This window comes from Bison bison, unplaced genomic scaffold (assembly GCF_000754665.1).
Source record: "Bison bison bison isolate TAMUID 2011002044 unplaced genomic scaffold, Bison_UMD1.0 scf7180017864145, whole genome shotgun sequence".
Lineage (NCBI taxonomy): Eukaryota > Metazoa > Chordata > Mammalia > Artiodactyla > Bovidae > Bison > Bison bison.
Genome location: NW_011494717.1, coordinates 9,843,280 through 9,863,139, shown reverse-complemented (window position 1 = coordinate 9,863,139; position 19,860 = coordinate 9,843,280). Strand labels below are relative to the sequence as shown.

Here is a 19,860-nt window from a genome sequence, read left to right as displayed (position 1 = left end):
GCTTTTTAAGGAGATAACGTTGAGCTTCCCGGGTGGCTCAGTGGTAAAGAATCCCCCTGTCAAGCAGGAGACGGGGGTTCGATCCCTGTGTCGGGAAGATCCTCTGGAAAAGGAAACTGCCACCCACTCCAGTATTCTTACCTGGGATATCCCACAGACAGGGGAGCCTGGCTGACTACAGTTGCAAAAGAGTCAGACACAACTTAGTGACTAAATGACATCAAGGAGATAATGCTTTTAGTTGGAAGGAATCACAGTGCTCTGAAGGAATAGAAAGTATAAGGAAGTGAAAGGAAGAAAGAAGAGCACGTGGAAAGATATGGGGGTACAGAGGCATATGGCACACCCAGGGCAGGGTTCAGAAAGGCTGAAACAACGGATACTAGTGAGGAGGGGTGACAGATGAAGCTGAATGAGTCTATATATAAATATTTGGCTGCACCGGGTTTTAGTTGTAGCATGTGGGATCTTTAGTTGTGGCATGTGAGATCTAGTTCCCTGACCAGGGATGGAACCTGGGCTCCCTGCATTGGGACTGTGGAGTCTTAGCCACTGGACCACTGGCCCACAGGAAAGTTCCGGGACAAGTTTAAGGGCCTGACCATAAACAACTTCGATCCATTTCAGCCAAGGAGTTGTTTTTTTGTTTTTTTTGTTTTTTTAATAACTTTAGTGCCCAGGATATTTTTTTTCCTTGTGTCTTATTTTGTCTGTTTTATTTGTTTTTGTTTTCTTTTTTCATAAGTTTAGTGAAGCTTGTCTTTGTCTTGAAAAACAAAACACCAAAGCTTTCATATCATTTGCAACCTGATCTAGTTTGAAGAGACAGGTGGGAGTTATCTTGCAAGAGTAAGATTTATACCATGAAGGATGCAGTTCCAGGTCTGGTGGTACTAAGAGGAGACAATGGCATTCTTGACAGAATTACAATCCGCTGGTGGCATCTGCAGAAAAGAAGCCGTTGCGAATTTCTAAACAAGAGTAAACTCTTATTAGAAAATTCTAAAGTGTTTTACAGGCCAAAAAGGGAATGAGCTTAGTAAAATGCCTCAACAAAGTTGGAATAAAATACTGGATTTGAGAATTACTGGAACTTGGATATGTTAAAAGAGGGTGGAGGTTGGGTCATGCTTACAATGGTCTCAAGTTCAAATGAATTACTGTGAGAAGACACCACATTACAAGTCACACACTGGCTTGAGGGCTCCTCTCTTCCCTTGGTAGGTGCTGGCAGAAGGTGTGCTCAGTCATTTTCCAATGTAGATGCTGAGCCCCAAAGCCAAAACATGGAAGAGGAAGAGAGATGGAATGAATACCTTAAGAAACTCTGCAGAGAAGATCCCCCCTTTCTTCATGGCCCCACTTTAACTCATGCTTAAGGAAATGGAATGTTTAGGGTGCCTGAAGTGGAACTCCTTGGGTAGAATGTTTTCAGGTCTACTGGATCAGTCAGACACCCAGACTATGCTTTTCTTCAGAGCATCCACTTCTTTCTCTCCTTCTGCAACTTCTTCTGACTGAGAGCTATGGTCCTTGCTGGTGTGCATTTCCATATCAAACATGACCTGCCCATCTTGTGGAAGGGCTGTTGCAGTGAGAACTGCTTCTTGAACTGCTCTGTCTGAATTCATGCTGTGCATCCAAAAGAATCTTCTCCATGTCCCCGCTATGGATGGAGTATGGGAAGGTACGTGCTCCAGCCCCCCATTCTTCCCATTGCCATTATCGTTGCCATTGCTGCTGTTCACGGGGAGCTCCACCCAGGAACTGTTGAGGCCAGCAGGCAGTGGTAGAGACTGTTCACCTCTCTCACAGTTGTTGTTGTGCAGGGGCAGTGGCTGTTCTACTAAATGAGGTGACATTGTCAGGCGGCTGAAGAGCTGCAGCCCCGAATCAAGGACCTTCTCCAGTTCTCAGGCAGCAACACAACCAAAGAGTTTGTTTTTTTAAGGGCAAGGCAATAATGGATTACAAACAAAGTAATGACATGATCAGATTGCTCTACAAAGAACATTCTAGCAGCTTGCAGGGCGAGACTAAATGCAGGAAGGGGGAGCTCTACAGTGGGCCAGAGCAGAACACGAAGGATGTCCCCATAGAAAGGCAATTTGGTGCAGGATGTCTGAGCCCAAGTGGAGCGCAGAAGGTGCCCACATGACGGAGGGACAGCAGAAACACTGGGACATATGTAACCAATTGGTTACATATTGGTTACATATATAACCAATGTAATATAGCTATAATATATTATAGACAATGGGAAGTATATCCAAAATATATTATGGATAATGGGATTTATCGCTTTCAAAGAAGAAAGATACAAATATGTATAAACAAATTCAACATATTAAATTGGAAATGGAGGTATCAGTATGAACATGGTTGGTTAATACACACAGATTAGATATAGAAATAACACTGAGCATCAAAATAAACAATGATGCTACCTGACTATATAGCCCATTAACTCAAACAGGAAATCATGGGTCCATGCTGCTGTAAAGAAAGTTAGATGAAAAACAGGATATTTGTATAGTTTCAAAGGACAACCCCACAAAATCCTTACTGATTACATTTTAAAAAAAAGCAAATTTGCTGTAGAGAGCCTTACAGATACCAATTTAAACAAGTCATCAAGGTGATCATATCAATCAGTAAACAGATCAGATGTGCCACTTGAGGTGCAGTGAGAACACAGCACCACTTCTGTGCTATTCCTGCCACAGATGCATACATGGAATCCAATCATGGCTGAGCATCGGACAACCCATATTCACACATTTTAAAAAACCGGTCTATAATCTTCAAAAAGGTTGTGAATGGCAAGGAAAAATTGAGGAACTATTAAAAATTGAAGAGCCATGACAAAAGAATAGAATCCATGATTCTAAGTGGAATCCTTCTCTCCATTAGGAAATCAGGGGGACAAATGGCAAAATTTGAATAAGGTCTTACATTGGATGGTAGTACTACATCAATGTTTATTTCCTGGTTTTATAACTATACTGGAATTGTGTAGGAAAATGTACTTATTTTTAAGAAATATGTTACAGTATATGAAGATCAAGGGCATCACATTGCAACTTACTCTCAAATGGTTAAAAAAAATGCTTTGTATTGTTCTTACATTTCTAGTATGAATTTGATATTGTTCCAAATATAAAAAAGGAAAGAATTAACAGATGATAAAAATCCAGACCAGACCATACAAAGACACTGTTCTTTAGGAAGAAAAAGGAGGAGTTGGAATCTTAAATTAGAAACCCATTATACACGTTTTAAAGTCTTATGGTACATGTTTATGCTTAACTGCATAATAAAATATATATAATTCTCAAATCACAACACAGTTAAGTAATTCCTCCAAATACTGCCATTTTCCCCCAAATTAAGGAATTTTGCCAGGTATGGTTACAATTATCTACCAGGAATGGCTGACCTCCACCTGATCCTGGAGTCAAGATCTGACACCTAAAGTAGTTCCAGTTTCTTACAGAAAATAGTTTAATAAGGCTGATTTCTGTCTGGGTACCACACATCATACCTAAACTTACATTGTCAACAACCCTCAAGATAGACATTGTCATCTCTATTTTGCAGATCTAAAAATTTCTCCAAGAGATTAAGCAAAATGTCCAAAATCTTCTACTAGTAAGTGGAGCATCAGAAAATAAATTCAGATTTCTCTCACTCATAGCCCCTGCTTTTCCCACTACAATCCAGTAGCCTGCTACGTGCAAGGCATCATGTGATTCACCACAGGAGAGACAAGATTAATAAGACATGTTCTCACGGAACTAACCACTTCTGCTTTCTCCCCTTTATGTCGCAGTCAGAATCGTCTGCCTCTTGCCTCCTGCTATGACTCTCCCACGTCTCAGATTTTATCAGTGGGTGAATTCAGGAACACTGTTTTCTCTACCTTTTCTGTCATTGAAGAGATGAGACAGCAATTCTGAAGATGTACAAATGTGCCTTAGAATATAAAGACCAAAAAAATGAGCACTTAACATACTGTGTTAAATGAGGTTTCTGAGTATACAATGACCACTTAATCAGCTAAAAACAGAAAGAACAAAAGAATACAGAAGGAGTATAAAGAAAATAGTATTACTTCTAAATAATGTGATACTAGGTAAGAAAAAAGCCAAAGACCAATCCAGGAAATGTCAGGAGTTCTGGACAAGTGAACTGCTTCCTTCCAAACTTTTATTGTTTTACTTGGTAGAAGAGGTCACCTAAGAAGCATTCAGAGGGACTTCCTGGATGGTCCAGAGGGTAAGATGCTGGTCGCTCATTACAGGGGGCTCAGGTTCAATTCCTGGTCAAGGAACTAGATACCACATGCATGCCGCAACAAAGAAGTTTTCATGCCCAGCAACTAAGAAGCCCCCATGTCTCAATGAAGATCCCACGAGCTGGAACTAAGACCAGTACAGCCAAAATAAATAAATAAATATTAAGAAAAAAAAAAAGAAGGAGCTTTCAGAAATCTCAAGCTCCTGACTAGAGCAATGGTGCTCTCGCTTGGACTGTCATTCTCTGAGGAAGCAATGAGATGTTGAACTCCTCATTTATCTCTATGAAGATCATGGTATTCTGCTCACTTTAGTGATGGTTAAAAAGAAACTGACTGCTATATAAAAGCAGAGGGAGGACAATGAGATGCCAGTTTACTTCATCAATAATGAATTCCCTCCACCAAGCTCATAATACAAAATGTGAAATGTTTATTATCATTTCTGTAATCTTGATTTATCATATAAAACACTGGATATAGGTCTTGGCAGAATTTTGAGAAGCTTATATGTATGAATAGATTTCCCCATAAAACAAATTTCTAAAATTCAAGATAACATGTAAGTAATCATATATTTACTTTCAAAGTTATATGGAGAAAAAAATAAAAGGGAATCCTCCCCATAAGACAATAGGCAACTATAAGCCTATTTATATATTATTCAAATCAGTATAATTTAAAAATGATTTAATAGGGGAATATGTAAGAAAACTCAATGCTATCATGTTTCTCATCATTAGTATTATGTCAGGCAAGTCCGTGGCTTTGGTTTACCTCCAATGGTCTCCATTACAAACACCAACTGAGTCTATTCCTGGAATTGCTCTTAACCTCCCCTAGTATTTCATCCTTTCACACACAATAATGCACAGGGGGTAGTGGTAATATGTGAAACAAGCTCAAAGTTCCCAAAGTGGAAGACATTGTTTTCTTGCATCCTACCTACTGTAACTGAAAACTGGGAATTTACTGGAATTGAGGATTTATTATGAGTCAGATGGCTGACAGTCTTTCCAACCAAAACATCTGCTCTACAAAGGCACAACTGCTACAATCCATTTCCTCTTGGATCTGGAGAAGGACCAAGTTGTAGCTTAGCCCGTTCCTTAAAGACACAGGGATTTGAAGTGAGAAATGAAATCAAAGTGATTCTCTACGTCACCTTCCAACCTCCACTACTTTCTTTGATGGCATTACAAATGTAATAAAATATGAGAATTTACATAATTTTTGAACATTAAAACATTGCAATAAGAGTGGAATAACCAAGGACTTTATCAGATTACTTCAAATTGACAGCAGCACAGCTGAAACCAATTCTTTCTTTGGTACTTGAAAGCGGGGACACATACTAACTACAGTAGGGAAAGGGTCTCTTTATTTACTCAACAAATATTTACTACTGAACACTTCTATGTGTCAAGTACGATTCTAGGAACAAGTCGGGAACAGGAAAGATAATGACCACCTCTTGGAGCTTACCTTTCCACAGGGGAAAACAAACAACAAGTAAGCCTATTCATAAATACTCTTCAAAGCACTATAGGTTTCCAACTGTCTATTTGATACCATTGGCACTAAGATTTTTTCCCAGCAACTATAAGCAATAAGATAGTTTTTAGGAACCATATCCTAGAGCAGTGGTTCCAACCCTGGTCCTTATTTAAAAGCACATTACTGGGCCCTACCCCTGGCCATTATGATTCAGTACACGTATCTGGGCCAAGGATACGTGGCCCAGATACAAAAATATGGATACAAAAATAATGGATTTTTTTTTCAACTTATCAAGAGCTTGAACCGCTCATCAGGTTTGGAGTCTACTGCCCTAGAATACTGACCTCCAAACATTTAAAAGCATTAAATTAAAAATATCAATTTAAAATATTTGGTTTCCAGAAATAAACCCGCATACCTATAGTCAATTAATCTTCGAAAAAGGAGGCAAGAATATACAGTTGGAAAAAGACAGTCTCTTCAGCAAGTGGTGCTGGGAAAGCTAGACAGCCACAGGTAAATAAAGTTAGAACACACCTTCTCATCATATACAAAATAAACTCAAAATGGTTTAAAGACTTAAACACTTAAGATGTGACACCATAAAATTCCTATAAGAGAACATAAGCAAAACATTCTCTGACATATCAATATTTTCTTAGGTCAGTCTTCCAAGGCAATAGAAATAAAACCAAAAATAAACAAATTGGACCTAGTCAAATTTATAAGCATTTGCACAGCAAATAAAACCAGAAACAAAATGAAAGACAACCTATAGAATGGAAGAAAACATTCATAAATGATGTAACCAACAAGGGCTTAATTTCTAAAATTTGCAAACAGCTCATACAACTCAACAACAAAAAAACAAATAACCCAATCAAAGAATGGGTAGAAGACCTAAAGACATAGTTCTCCAAAGAAGAAATACAGATGGCCAGTAGGCATGTGAAAAGATGCTCAATGCTGCTAATTACTGCTGCTGCTGCTGCTAAGTTGCTTCAGTCGTGTCCGACTCTGTGTGACTCCACAGACGGCAGCCCACTAGGCTCCTCTGTCCCTGGGATTCTCCAGGCAAGAACACTGGAACTCCAGGCAAGAACACTCCAGGCAAGAACACTTGCCATTTCCTTCTCTAATGCATGAAAGTGAAAAGTGAAAGTGAAGTCACTCAGTCATGCCTGACTCTTAGCGACCCCATGGACTGGAGCCCACCAGGCTCCTCTGTCCATGGGATCTTCCAGGCAACAGTACTGGAGTGGGGTGCCATTGCCTTCTCTATGCTAATTACTAAAGAGATGCAAATCAAAACTACAATGAGGTACCACCTCACACAGGTCAAAATGGCCATCATTAAAGAGTCAACAAGTGACAAATGCTGGAGAGGGCATGAAGAAAAGGGAACCCTCCTATAATGCTGGTGGGAATGTAAGTTGGTGCAGCTACTATGGAAAATAGTATGGAGGTTCCTTAGAAAACTAAAAATAGAATTGCCATATGGTTCAACAATCTCAGTCCTGGGCATATGTCCAGACAAAACTCTAATTTAAAAAAAGATATATGCACCCCCAGGTTTATAAAAGCACTATTCACAACAGCCAATACATGGAAACAACCTAAATGTCCATTTACAAACGAATGGCTAAAGATGTGGTATGTATATACAATGGAATATTACTCAGCCATAAAAAGGAATGAAATAATGCCATTTGCAGTAACATGGTTGCAACCAGAGATTATCATACTAAGTGAAATAAGTCAGAAAGAGAAAGACAAATATCAAAAGATGTCACTTATATATGGGATCTAAAATATGATACAAAGGAACTTATCTACAAAAAAGAAACAGACTCACAGAGAGAACAGACTTGTGGCTCCCAAGCTGGGGGTGTGGTGGGCGGGAGGCATAGACTGGAAGTTTGCAATCAGCAAATACAAACTACTACATAGAGAATAGATTAAAAACAATATATAGAATGGATAACCTGTATAGCCCAGGGAACTATATTCAATATCCTGTGATAAACCACAATGGAAAAGATTATGAAAAAGAGATGTGTGTGTATGTATATATGTGTATGTGTGTTAGTTGCTCAGTTGTGTCCAACTCTTTGCAATCCCACCGACTGTAGCCCACCAGCCTCTGTCCACGGAATTTTCCAGGCAAGAATACTGGACTAGGAAGACATTCCATTCTCCAGGGGATCTTCCCAACCCAGGGATCAAACCTGGGCCTTCTGCATTGCAGATAGATTCTTTACTATCTGAGCTACCAAGGAAGCCTGTGTGTGTGTGTGTGTGTGTATAAACTGACACTTTGCTGTACAGCAGTAATTAACACAACATTGTAATCTATACTTCAATAAAATTTTTTCTTAAAGTTTGGGCTTCAGATCAACATATCTTCTATGTATTTACTGAAAAGCTATATACATAGACTGCTATGCTAATACATTACAAATATCATAAAACATGTACAAACAGTAGAAATTCTAGGAAGGTGAGATAAAAATAAATATAAACAAATATTTTCTCCCAACCCGGCTGGCTGCCTGCACAGGCTGCAATTTATGAAGTGGAGCAAACCAAGAGGCCGGCAGAGTCCTCACACACAGACTGGGAAGCAGGGCAACTGAAGGCGAAGCCCTTTGATTCACAGCCTTGGAAGACAGGCTCTACCTCAGCCCTCACTCTGCTCTGAAAACTTACACTTTCTCATTTATGGCACAGGGGAGAGAAGTAGGCAGAGGGCGTTAGAACTAGAATCTCAGTGGCAGGAATTCAGGAGACCTTGCCTCACACATACCTGCCAGCTCTTGTTGACATACACCAAGTATGGAAAAACCACACTTGGAAAAACATATAAACTCCATCCTAGGTTCAGCAGCTGTAATCCTGTTGTGTCAGTCGTTTGAATCATGTGTGAATATGTCTGTGCATGTTAGATTCCTGACCATGTGATAAAGGTAGAAAGAGTGCAGGCTTCCAGATTAGACAAGCTAGTGAGAATCAGGCTCTCCCCCTGGTTGCTTGCTATGTCCAGTTGGCTGAGTAAGTTATTTAACACCTGGATAAGCCTCTGTTTCCTCAACTGTAAAATGGGAGTAGTTATACAAAATGACGGTATCAGTTACACCATGAATAAAGGGTGGCCATCACTGTGGCCACCATCATTGTCACTGTTATCCCAGATCACCTTGGAACACCTGGCCCACCTGTTTCCTGCACACACTGATCCTGGCTCGTGCACCTGGAAATGACACCTGTCAGTTGCCTTCTCTGTGTATAAACTCTTTGTTGGCAAATTCTGGCCTGACTGTGCAGCATCAGTTTCTAGTTTGGTCCCTTCTAACCATGATAAACGAACGGCCCCACAACTGATGATGTTAAAGCCACTTCCTGCTTGGCTTGGCAGAGGGCCAGCCCCTTGACTTTGAATTCAGGGTTACACCTCCGTGGACCAGCAGCCTTCATCTGCCCTTTCATTTGACAGCTCACTTCCTGGCTGTTTTCTCTCTGTGGCATTAAAAAAAAAAAAATCAACAGATAATATTTTCTCTCTTCTAGTTATAGTCTCCTTTCCAGTGCCTTCTTGTTTGTGCTTCCTATCTCTATTCAAATGAAAGGTAATAAAATCATTTGACTGTGAAGACTAAGAAGGCAATTCTCAAATGATTTACTAGTGGCTGCAGGTATGGCCCTACATGTATATCCATAAAGAGAGCATTTCAATTCATAGGACTTTCAAAAGTCAGGTAGCCATCTTAAGGAAAATCAGGCTTGTCAACTGTATAGATTACCAAGGAAAGAAATAAAAACAAATAAGAATCTGTCTAAAAGAATTTAGGAAAAGAAAATAGAATATCAAATTAAAATCAGAAAAGGCAAAAATAAAACCAAGAGCAGAAAAAACATAACAAGCAAAATATAATATTAATCCAGAGAAAAATCATTTTATTAAATCAAGACTACACGTTAGAAAATAGTATTTTTTTAATTGGGGCAATATAAATTTTAGTTATCTGCTAATAAATTTAGTAGTTAAACAGAAATGGATAAAAATTCAAAATAACTGGAGAACAAAAAAGAAGTACCCAGAAACAGCAAACGGAAAAGAAAAATGAAAAAAAAAATTACAAAAAAAGAAATGTTATTAGGAACTACCATTTTAAAAAACGCTTCTGGCCAATCAGTTTGGTGCAGAATGTTTCTAAATTTTCCAAAAATAGATAAGAATGTTATACTTTTCAATCTACTTCACAAAGCAAATATAATTTTTTATTTGATGTATAACTAACATATATTACATTTGTTTCATAATGCAGTGATTCAACATTTATATACATTATGAAATAAAAGGAAATATGGTTTTATTTCCCATAAACAGACAAGATAGTCACAATAGTTTTTTATGAGTATGGCTCTAATAACTAAATAAAAATCTTAATAAATAAAATATAAGACAACATTAAAATAATTTTCCACTATGAACAAGCAAAGTTTACACTTGCATGACTGGACACAAGGAAAATATTAAAATTCATCACATGAAAAGGACAAGTGATAAGAATCACAGCATCACTGCAGTAAGTGCTCTTGGAAAACTAAAATACTCATTCTCAGCCTTTTGCCAATGCAAACACCACAGCCAGGTTGTCGGGCTCTCTCCAAGAGACCTCAGGAGCACATTTATATTCTTTTTGAGCCTTCTGAGCTCAGAAACTCAATTTTGTTTGCACACCAACTGCAGGGCCAGGGCCCAGGGGTAGGTGACATACATCCAGAATGCTAACTTGTTAGTTTACTATGGGAAATTAGGTACTAAAATATTCCAATTTCACGTGGTTAGTGTGTTCTATCCCCATAATACCAGTCCATTGCTTTGTAATGATAAATTAGTCACAGGGAATGGAATATTTCAAGCCCCTTTATCACCGCATGCTCTTTGCATGAGAAAGACCCATGTGGGCTGCCAGGCAACCCAGGTGAGCTAGAGGAACTGCATTTTAATAAAGCCTGATGCGTCAAGCTCACCGTAGGAATAATCCTGTCAGTGGGGCCAGTGGGATACTAGGAGTGCTTAGACTATGAGCAACATCCTCCTGCATCCAACTCTAAATGGGGTCTCTTCCAGTGCATTTTCTAGCTGTGGCCCATGGCACATAGGTCTGTAGTAGATTCAAATAGCCTTTTATCCTGCAATAATTCAGATTATTCAAAATTCACCCATTCCTTTACCTTGGATAAGACTGGAACAGTTACTACCAAACTGACTCTATAGTAACCTTTTTTTCCTCTTCTTTCCTTAGTTTTCATTTGATATACTCTTTCTCCAGATACATGATTACATTCAAACAGGTGTAATATCGCTCATCTGGGGTCCATTTCACCTCCCAAAGAGAATATCTCATGTTAATATCTTCATCTGTTTATGTGCTGGCTACAGCTTTCACAGGGTAATTTGATTCCCCTATTTCCTAGTTCTTAGGGAAGTGAAGATATTAATAGTTACTTCACTGAATGAACCATTAGGTATTAGGAAAAGGATTAAAAAGTACAAACATAGAAAGGTAAGAAGAAATGTTTTATATATGACATAGTTCAACATCATGTTGTGAAATTACATGGTTATACAACTTACTAAGATCAATCTAAAATTAGCTGGGACTTCCTGGGCAGCCCAGTTGTTAAGACTCCATGCTTCCAGTGCAAGTGGTGCAGGTTTGATCCCTGGTCAGAGAACTAAGATCCCACATGCTGTGTGGCATGGCCAAAAAACAAAAATCAGAACCAAAAAAAAAATCCACAAAAATATTTAAAATTAAAAAAAAAAACTAAGTCATTATTTAAAGTAACGACTTCAGCAAAACTGCAGGATAAAAAGCCATTTGAAACTACTACGGGCCTAAGTAACAAGGGCCACAGCTAAAAAATGCAGTGGAAGAGACCCCATTCATAACGATGACAAAAATTTCAGTAAGTGGGTATTAATTTAAATCAGAAAATTAGAGACATCTTATTCAAAATGACATAAGGTCTGATAGTTGAATTAAAGAACGATGGATAAATGGAGAAATATAATTTGCTCCATGCTGGGAAAACTAAATATAGTAAAGATGACAACATTCCCCAAATTATTATGTAGATTAAATAAAATACTGATTTTACAGAATTTGATATCGGTACTAAAACACATCTGTCTGAAAAGTTGGAAAAACACCAAAAGAAAAACACTGAAGTTATGATAGTGGTTTCCAACTATTTAAATTGTTACAAAAGGAAAATTATTTCTTAAAGAAAGGGTATTAGTTGAAGCAGAAAAAACTCAGAATAGAATTCATAAATAATGACCAGGCTAAAGCAATCCTATGAGAGGAAAAGGTGCTACTGAGCAACTGGGAAGTGAACCCAAATGCAAAGAAGTAACTTAGAGCCTTAAGCTCATTCATACATGTAAGCTAAAGAGCGAAAATACACGTAGAAGAAACTAGAATAGCATATTTATTCCAACTACGGAAGAGAGAGAACTTTAAAACTGCTCCCCCAAAAGTAAAATATTATCACAGACAAGACACTTTCCATGATAAAAATATCTATTCCCCTAAATATATCAAATATAAACATACCAATAGAATGCAATATGATATTAGACATCTAAAGACAGAGAGAGTAGACTGGTGAGATGTGATGCATGTGATGTAAGGTTACTACCCATAGCATATCAAGAAAAAGAGTCAATCAACAGAATTTAATTGAAAAAGTGGTCCAAGAAAAATGAACCCTGGAAATATATATAGCTTAATTAGGCAATGAAAGACCATTTTAAGGTATCACAACCATAACTACTTAGTAGAATAAATTATGAAAATCCAATTAGGCCAGGGTTGGGTACAAAGCTTTGCCTCCTGTTCCCATCTCCCCACTGATCTCCCCAGCTAGTCCCAGATTTTTCGGTGTATGATATGGGTCCTGCCTGATTTCATGTGGTCAAGAAGAGGGAGGAAGGAGAAAAAATGAAAGTAGGAAGGAAGGAGGACCATAAATCAAAAGACTGAACTTGTTTCCATTCATCCATTCAACAAATATTTATTGAGTATCAACTCTGCATCAGGCTCTGTGCTGTGTTAAGTATCAAAACTATAGTAATGAACATGTAGTCAGGAAGACAGGTAAATAAATCAACAATTACAGCACATGTGATAAAGGCTTTGCTACGGGAGGCAAAAGGTATTATGGGAGCTCAGAAGACATGCACCTGACCAAAACTTGGTCTAGAAAGATCTCCTGGAGAAATGTCCTCACTCTGTCACTCCTAATGGAGTGATGACTATGGAGGAAACTCGCCATTGCCCACCAAAATAACAAATGCATTTATCCTTTGACCTGGAAATCCTACTTCTGGGAATTTGGCCTACAAATATACCAGCAAATACAGGAAATAACGCATATACAAAGTTATTCACCTGCAGCTTTATTTATAATAGCCAAAGTTTGGAAACAATCAGGTGTCTCCAGCGGATGATTAAAGAAGCCATGATACATTCACATGATAAACTACTAGGCATGTGTGAAAAACATAGAAACAGGGGGCTATACGGGAGCATAAAAAGACTGCCAAAATACATTTGTTAAGGAAAAAACTCTGAAATGCAGAGGAGTGTATGTGGTATGACACCTGTATGAGAAGGATAGGTAAGACTGCATATATGCACATGCATGTACTGGTATAAAGACATCCTGGAAGGAAACGTGTGTGTGCTGTGCTGTGCTAAGTTGCTTCAGTTGTGTGCCAGTCTTTGTGACTTTATGGACCATAGCACACGAGGTTCCTCTTGTCCATGATATATAAGAATAAGTAATAAAAGTGATTGTCTATAGAGAACTGGAAGGTGAATGGGGCTCAGGAAAATGGGATGGCAGTGAGTTTTTTAATCAACGTGTACCTGTTTATATATTTCAATTTCTGAGTCATGTAAATGACTCAGAATCTATTTATTTACATTAACTTTAAAATTGGACTAGATCATTTCTAAAGCTTTTCTACTCTTAACATTCTGTAATTATATGACTTAACCTACATTTAACTTATAACCAAATATTCATCAGATTCTTCATTTGTAAGAAAGCTTAAAGCTTATTATTTTTTTAAAAATTGAATACTTACGTCAGACCAAGAGGAGTATTTTAAAACACTATATTATGTGACTAACACAATCTTCTCTTTCTACTTATATTTAGATTTTTTTAATGCCTCTAAATTTACTGAAAAATAAATGGAAATTTATTGAAATAAATTGAAATTTCAATTTATTTTATGAAATAAATTTTAATTAAAGTAAATCTTTAATGAAGATTTACTGAGTACCTACCTGGGCCAGGCATAGTTATGACCAAGACTAAAAAGTAGGTCTCTGAATTAACAAAGCATTTACTGTACAGACCTTAAATTATCCTCATTACAGATGTTAATACTGAATTTAAATATAATGTTGTCATTTCTTTCTCTACATAAAAATAGATATTTGAGTTGCTTTTAATTTTTTTATAGAAAACTTTCTCAAATCTGATTTAAAACTTAAATTAAATTTGAGAAGGGACAGCTCATTGTTCTGGTGATCTAACCTGGGCCTGCCCTGAACAGGCCAGAAAATACTGCTGGACATTTCAATGTGTTCCTCAACCAGGCTCAGGACAGATAAGAATTTGGTTATCATTTCGTAAGTTAGCCCTCCCACCCCCTAGTTTGCCATAGATTCATGTTGTCAATCTCTAATAGCAGTATTAATGTTTGATTCTCAGACTGGTTAAAATATTTCACAAGGTAGTCTGCTTTTCTCTCTTAATTATTATAGTAATTGATTTCTTATCTGTTTCCCCACTAACTGTGAACATTTTGAGGGCTCAGCCCCAGTTTTATTCAACACCTGAAAAACACAGTAGATGGTCAATAAACATTTGCTGGACGGATAAAAGAATGAACAAGTAAACAAACAAAGGAATGGTTACACTACAAAAAAACTAAATTACGGAGAAGTTAAATATTGAAAAGAAACCACAAGGAAATTAATGTTCTATATTTACTGTCATTACAAGTATACACAATAGCTGGCTCTTGGCCCCCAAAGCAAGGTGTGGTTATGCAGAGAATAAAGTAAGCAGAGTGCTGACACCATGTTGCTGACTTGCTGTCTTCTCCAAAAGAGGGGCAAATGGCTCAACTAAGATGGTGGTGAGTGATATGGTGGAGTAAAGAAAAATGAATTTGAAATAAAAAGACATGAGTTCAGGGACTTCCCTGATGATAAGACTCCACGCTTTCACTGCAGGGGGCATGGGTTTGATCCCTGGTCAGGGAGGTTTCCCATGCCTCTGCAGTGTGGTCAAAAATTATTTTAAAAAAAGAAATGGGTTCAGCCCTCCCAGCATTACTAGGTACTAGCCACAAGACCCAGTGCAAGCTGTTTACCTTCTGGCTCAATTTCCTCCTGAGAATGGAAAAAAAAAAAAAATATATATATATATACATATATATATATAGTATATGTCCTATCTACCACATGGAAATTGTTGGGATTAACACAGAAAACACTCTTTATGAGCGTTTCATGAGGGTAAAGTATATGCAGACAATGGATAGAAAGATTACTCTTCAAATCTGGATCAAAATAGCCCAAAGATCTGTTAATGATTAAAATTCAGTGAGACTAAATACAACAGGGACAAATCACATCTTAAACTAAGTTCCTCAAAAGTTGCCATTTTATACTTCAATGGAAACCAAAAAGAACGGCCTGAAGATGACACCAGCAAAACGTATTTTGCACAGCTTACTCAGGGAACACATGCCAGAGAGACTAAGCCCGATATTGAGAATACGAAGACAAAGAAGATAAGATCCTATGATCCTGAACCTATAAGGGCTCACAGTCCACGAGGATGGCAGAAATAAAAGCACAAGTGATTAAGGTATGATAGTGTGCGTCTGTGTGAGCGCGTGTGTGTAACAAAGGGAAAAAGAAGGAGGGACGGGGGGAGGGGCTGAGGGAGGCTCCATATAATGATTAAGACTGATTGCTTAGGTACAGAGTACTATGGCAGTTTTAGGAACCCATTCTAACCTATTTTTCCCCCAGGCCCCTGTTTCAAGGCATCGTGGGGTATTTTCAAGATTCCCAGGGTCTACCTCATGTTTTATCTTTCCATTTTTTTAGGTCTATAAGTTACCTCAGTAATATCCTATAGATGTCAGTGTAGAGATCTTCTACATTTTTAATTAATTTTATTGCTAACTATTTTATGTTTTTGATGCTGCTTTAAATGAAGTTGTCGTTAATTACATTTTCTAGTTCTTCTCTTAGTGTATTTAAACATAATAAATTATTTCTAATATTAACCTTGTATCTTATGCTCTTGCTAAATTCACCCTTTGTAAAGGTATTGCCTTTTTGTAGATTTTATTGGATATTCTACACACACAGTTGTAATGTCTGCAAATACATGTTTGCTTCTTCCTTTTCAATCGTTGTGTCTCTTATTTATTTTTCTTGCCTTATTGCACAGATTAGCATATCCCATACAATGTTGAATGCAAGTAGTAAAAGCAGACATCCTTGTGTTTTTCCCGATGCTTAGTACGTTCAACATTTCATCATAAGTATGATGTTACTTACGGTTTTCCTACAGATGCCCTGAATCAGACTGAAGATGTTACCTTCTATTAATACTTAATAGTTCACTAAGCTTTCCTTTTCTTTCATTATGAATGGGTATTGAATTTTGTCAAATGTGTTTCCTGTTTCTACTGAAGTGATCATATTTTTATTCTTTGTTAACACAGTTAATTACATTGCTTTTTGGAAGTTAAATCAACCTTGTATTCCAGGGAAAAATTCTACTTGGTCATGATGTATTATTATCATTTTAAATGTAATATTTAATTCTATTTGCTAATATTTCGTTAAAACTTTCTGTGTGCTCACACATGATGGATAACAGTTTATAATTTTCTATTCTTGCAGTATCCTAGTAGGTTTTGGTAGCGTTATTCTGGCCTCATAATAACCAATTCTACTACTACACTGATGGGCTGAAATTTACAGCTGATTTTAGCAACGCATAGATTGAAAATGGCAAATTCAGAGAATGGTTGCTAAATTTTACGTGTAAGACAATTAGAGAAATTATTATATAAGCATATTGTACACCTTTATTGGGGCCTCCAGGGTAGCTTAGCTGGTAAAGACCCACCTGCAATGCAGGAGACCCCAGTTCGATTCCTGGGTAAGGAAGTCCCCCTGGAGAAGGGATCGGCTACACACTCCAGTGCTCTTGGGCTTTCCTGGTGGCTCAGATGGTAAAGAATCCACCTGCAATGCAGGAGACCAAGGTTCGATCCCTGGGTTGGGAAGATTCCCTGGAGGAGGGCATGGCAACCCACTCCAGTACTCTGGCCTGGAGAATCCCCATGGACAGAGGAACCTGGTGGGCTACAGTCTATGGGTTCACGAAGAGTCAGACACGACTGAGTGACTAAAGCACACACACACACACCTTTATTGACAAAATTATTTTCCCAGGGTAGCATAAGGAGAAAACTAAGCCATATTTCACTTTAACTCCATATTCCCTAGTCCTAATAATTTATCTTTCAGAGACAAGGAAGCAATTCAGGATGATGTTAAACATCAGAGATTTGTATTTACTTACTGCTTGTATCTTTACACATGCTTCCCTGACTCTGAGAAACAAAACTGCTCCATTCACACCATAAGCAGCAATGAAACTCTACTACTTCCCATTCCTACAGTCATCCAAGATACACTCTAGTCTCCCTGGCCCTACCCCAACCCCACCCCTACCAGGAAGGGCACCCCTACTTTCCCAGGCAAGTTCAACAGAAAACACTGAAACTCCGAGCAGGTAACACCTAAGTATCATGTATCCATTTGATTACAAAAAAAAAAAAAAACTCAATTAAAGAAAATAGCATTTTTTACACCATTTTTAATCAAAGCAAGGTTTTAATTGACATTTGGCTGCATTTTAATTGTTTTAGGACTGGAAAACAAGAAGTACTGATGGAGAGCAGAACGTACGTGAAAACAAATTGACTACTTTCATATCTTTACATGAAATTGAAAAACTAAAATATAAAGGTAGTATCAGGGGGGAAATATTTTATTAAGGCTAAAGAGTGAGGAAAACGACATGATCACCACGGTAGATTTTAAACAATGAAGTCCATCATTTACACAGCACTTGGTAGTTAAGAATGTGTGTTTACACATGTCTCGCTTGATTCTCCCAAAACCCAGGAATACAGAAACACAAATTGTACAATCCTAATCTTCATGGTAAGAAAACAGGTTCAGAAAGCTAAGTAATTTGCTCAAGGTTGCGCTCACAGCAAATGTCAAGTCTGGGCTTTTACCCTTGCCCTCCAATTCCAGAAACAAAATGACTCTACTTGGCCGTGGGTCCTTTGCTTGGCTATATGTATAATTTACACATGAATATCTTCCAGAGATAAACCAGAAGATACATCTGTCTTAAAGAATAGAGATCTTAAAGAAAAACAACCCCCTTGGAGGCACCCTGAGCTAGAACCATTTCTATCTATTTCAAGTCTAAAACTAAATATTCTGATAGGTGAAATCTTCAGGAAGACAATGAGGACATGAAAACAACAGCTAGAATAGAAACTGGAAGAGGCAATTTACTTTTCTCAATGACCTAAGTTCTTTGTGCCAGATACAAGTTCTCTGTCATTTGGCCATCTCTTGATTACTACCTTTTAATCGTGTATTAGGAGTTAAGAAGTTGTAAGTATAACCCCTGTTAACAAAGACAGGTAAAAATTATTCCAAGATTATTTGAACACTGGAGACTGAAAAACCCTTCCTAAGTGTAATAAGTGACTCTGCCAACTCATCTGAAGGCACCTTCAAAAGGTCACATCTTCCTGTAAAATTATGCTAACTCATTAAACATACGCACACATGCACACAAAAACACCACAGAGCTTAAAAGGGATAGCTGTTGGGTGATTTCAAAACAAATATTAATGGCATTGAAACTGATTTATTGTAACTAAATTTTTAACAGTAACTTCATTGCACTAAGTACAAAGTTAATCCAATCTGCCATAATGTAACAAGCAAAATACTAAGCTTCTTACTCTGAATATTTGAAGATACAGGAGGACCTAGATTGAAATCCGTTGTCCTACTACTGGTTATGAACCTGGGCAAGTTACTCGAAGTACATTAAAAGTGTTTCCTCATCTTGGGCTTCCCTGGTAGCTCAGTGGTAAAGAATCTGCCTACCAACGCAGGAGACACAGGTTCGATCCCTATTTCGGGAAGATCCCATATGAAGGCAATGGCACCCCTCTCCAGTACTCTTGCCTGGAAAATCCCACAGATGGAGGAGCCTGCTGGGCTGCTTTTCATTTTCATGCATTGGAGAAGGAAATGGCAACCCACTCCAGTGTTCTTGCCTGGAGAATCCCAGGGATGGGGGAACCTGGTGGGCTGCCGTCTATGGGGTCGCACAGAGTCGGACACGACTGAAGCAGCTTAGCAGTAGCAGCCTATGCCTTGGAGCAACTAAACCTGTGCGCTACAACTACTGAGACTCTGTTCCAAGATCACAGGAACTTCAATTCCTAAAGCCCACACACCTAGAGCTACTACTCCACAACAAGAGAAGTCACCACAGTGAGAGGCCTGCTTATAGAAAGGAGAGAGTAGCCTCCGCTCACAGAACTAAAGAAAGCCCTCACAGAAACAAAGACCCAGCACAGTCAAAAATAAATAATAAATAATTTTTAAAAAGTGTTTCCTCATCTATAAAATAAGGATAATAAAAATATCCACTTTTTTTTCTTATCAGATTGTTTACTATAAACTACAAGTGCAATTACAGATTTCATCATCTATTATAAGAGCCAGAAATCCATTATTTGGGCTCTGGTCCAAAATATGACTATGAAAAGAATGAAAATCAGGCCCTAAAGTTACATTTTTAAATTACTGACCAATATCAGGGAATTTGTTAAACTG

The 19,860-nt window shown here is 37.9% G+C and overlaps 1 protein-coding gene and 1 pseudogene across 4 annotated transcripts in view; both read right to left on the bottom strand.

Annotated features, from left to right (window-relative positions):
- BRE (brain and reproductive organ-expressed (TNFRSF1A modulator)) overlaps positions 1–19,860 on the bottom strand; it is a 474,306-nt gene that overhangs the window by 224,937 nt on the left and 229,509 nt on the right. The gene's annotated exons all lie outside the window — the stretch shown is intronic.
- On the bottom strand, positions 530–6,193 carry LOC104989095 (annotated as a pseudogene).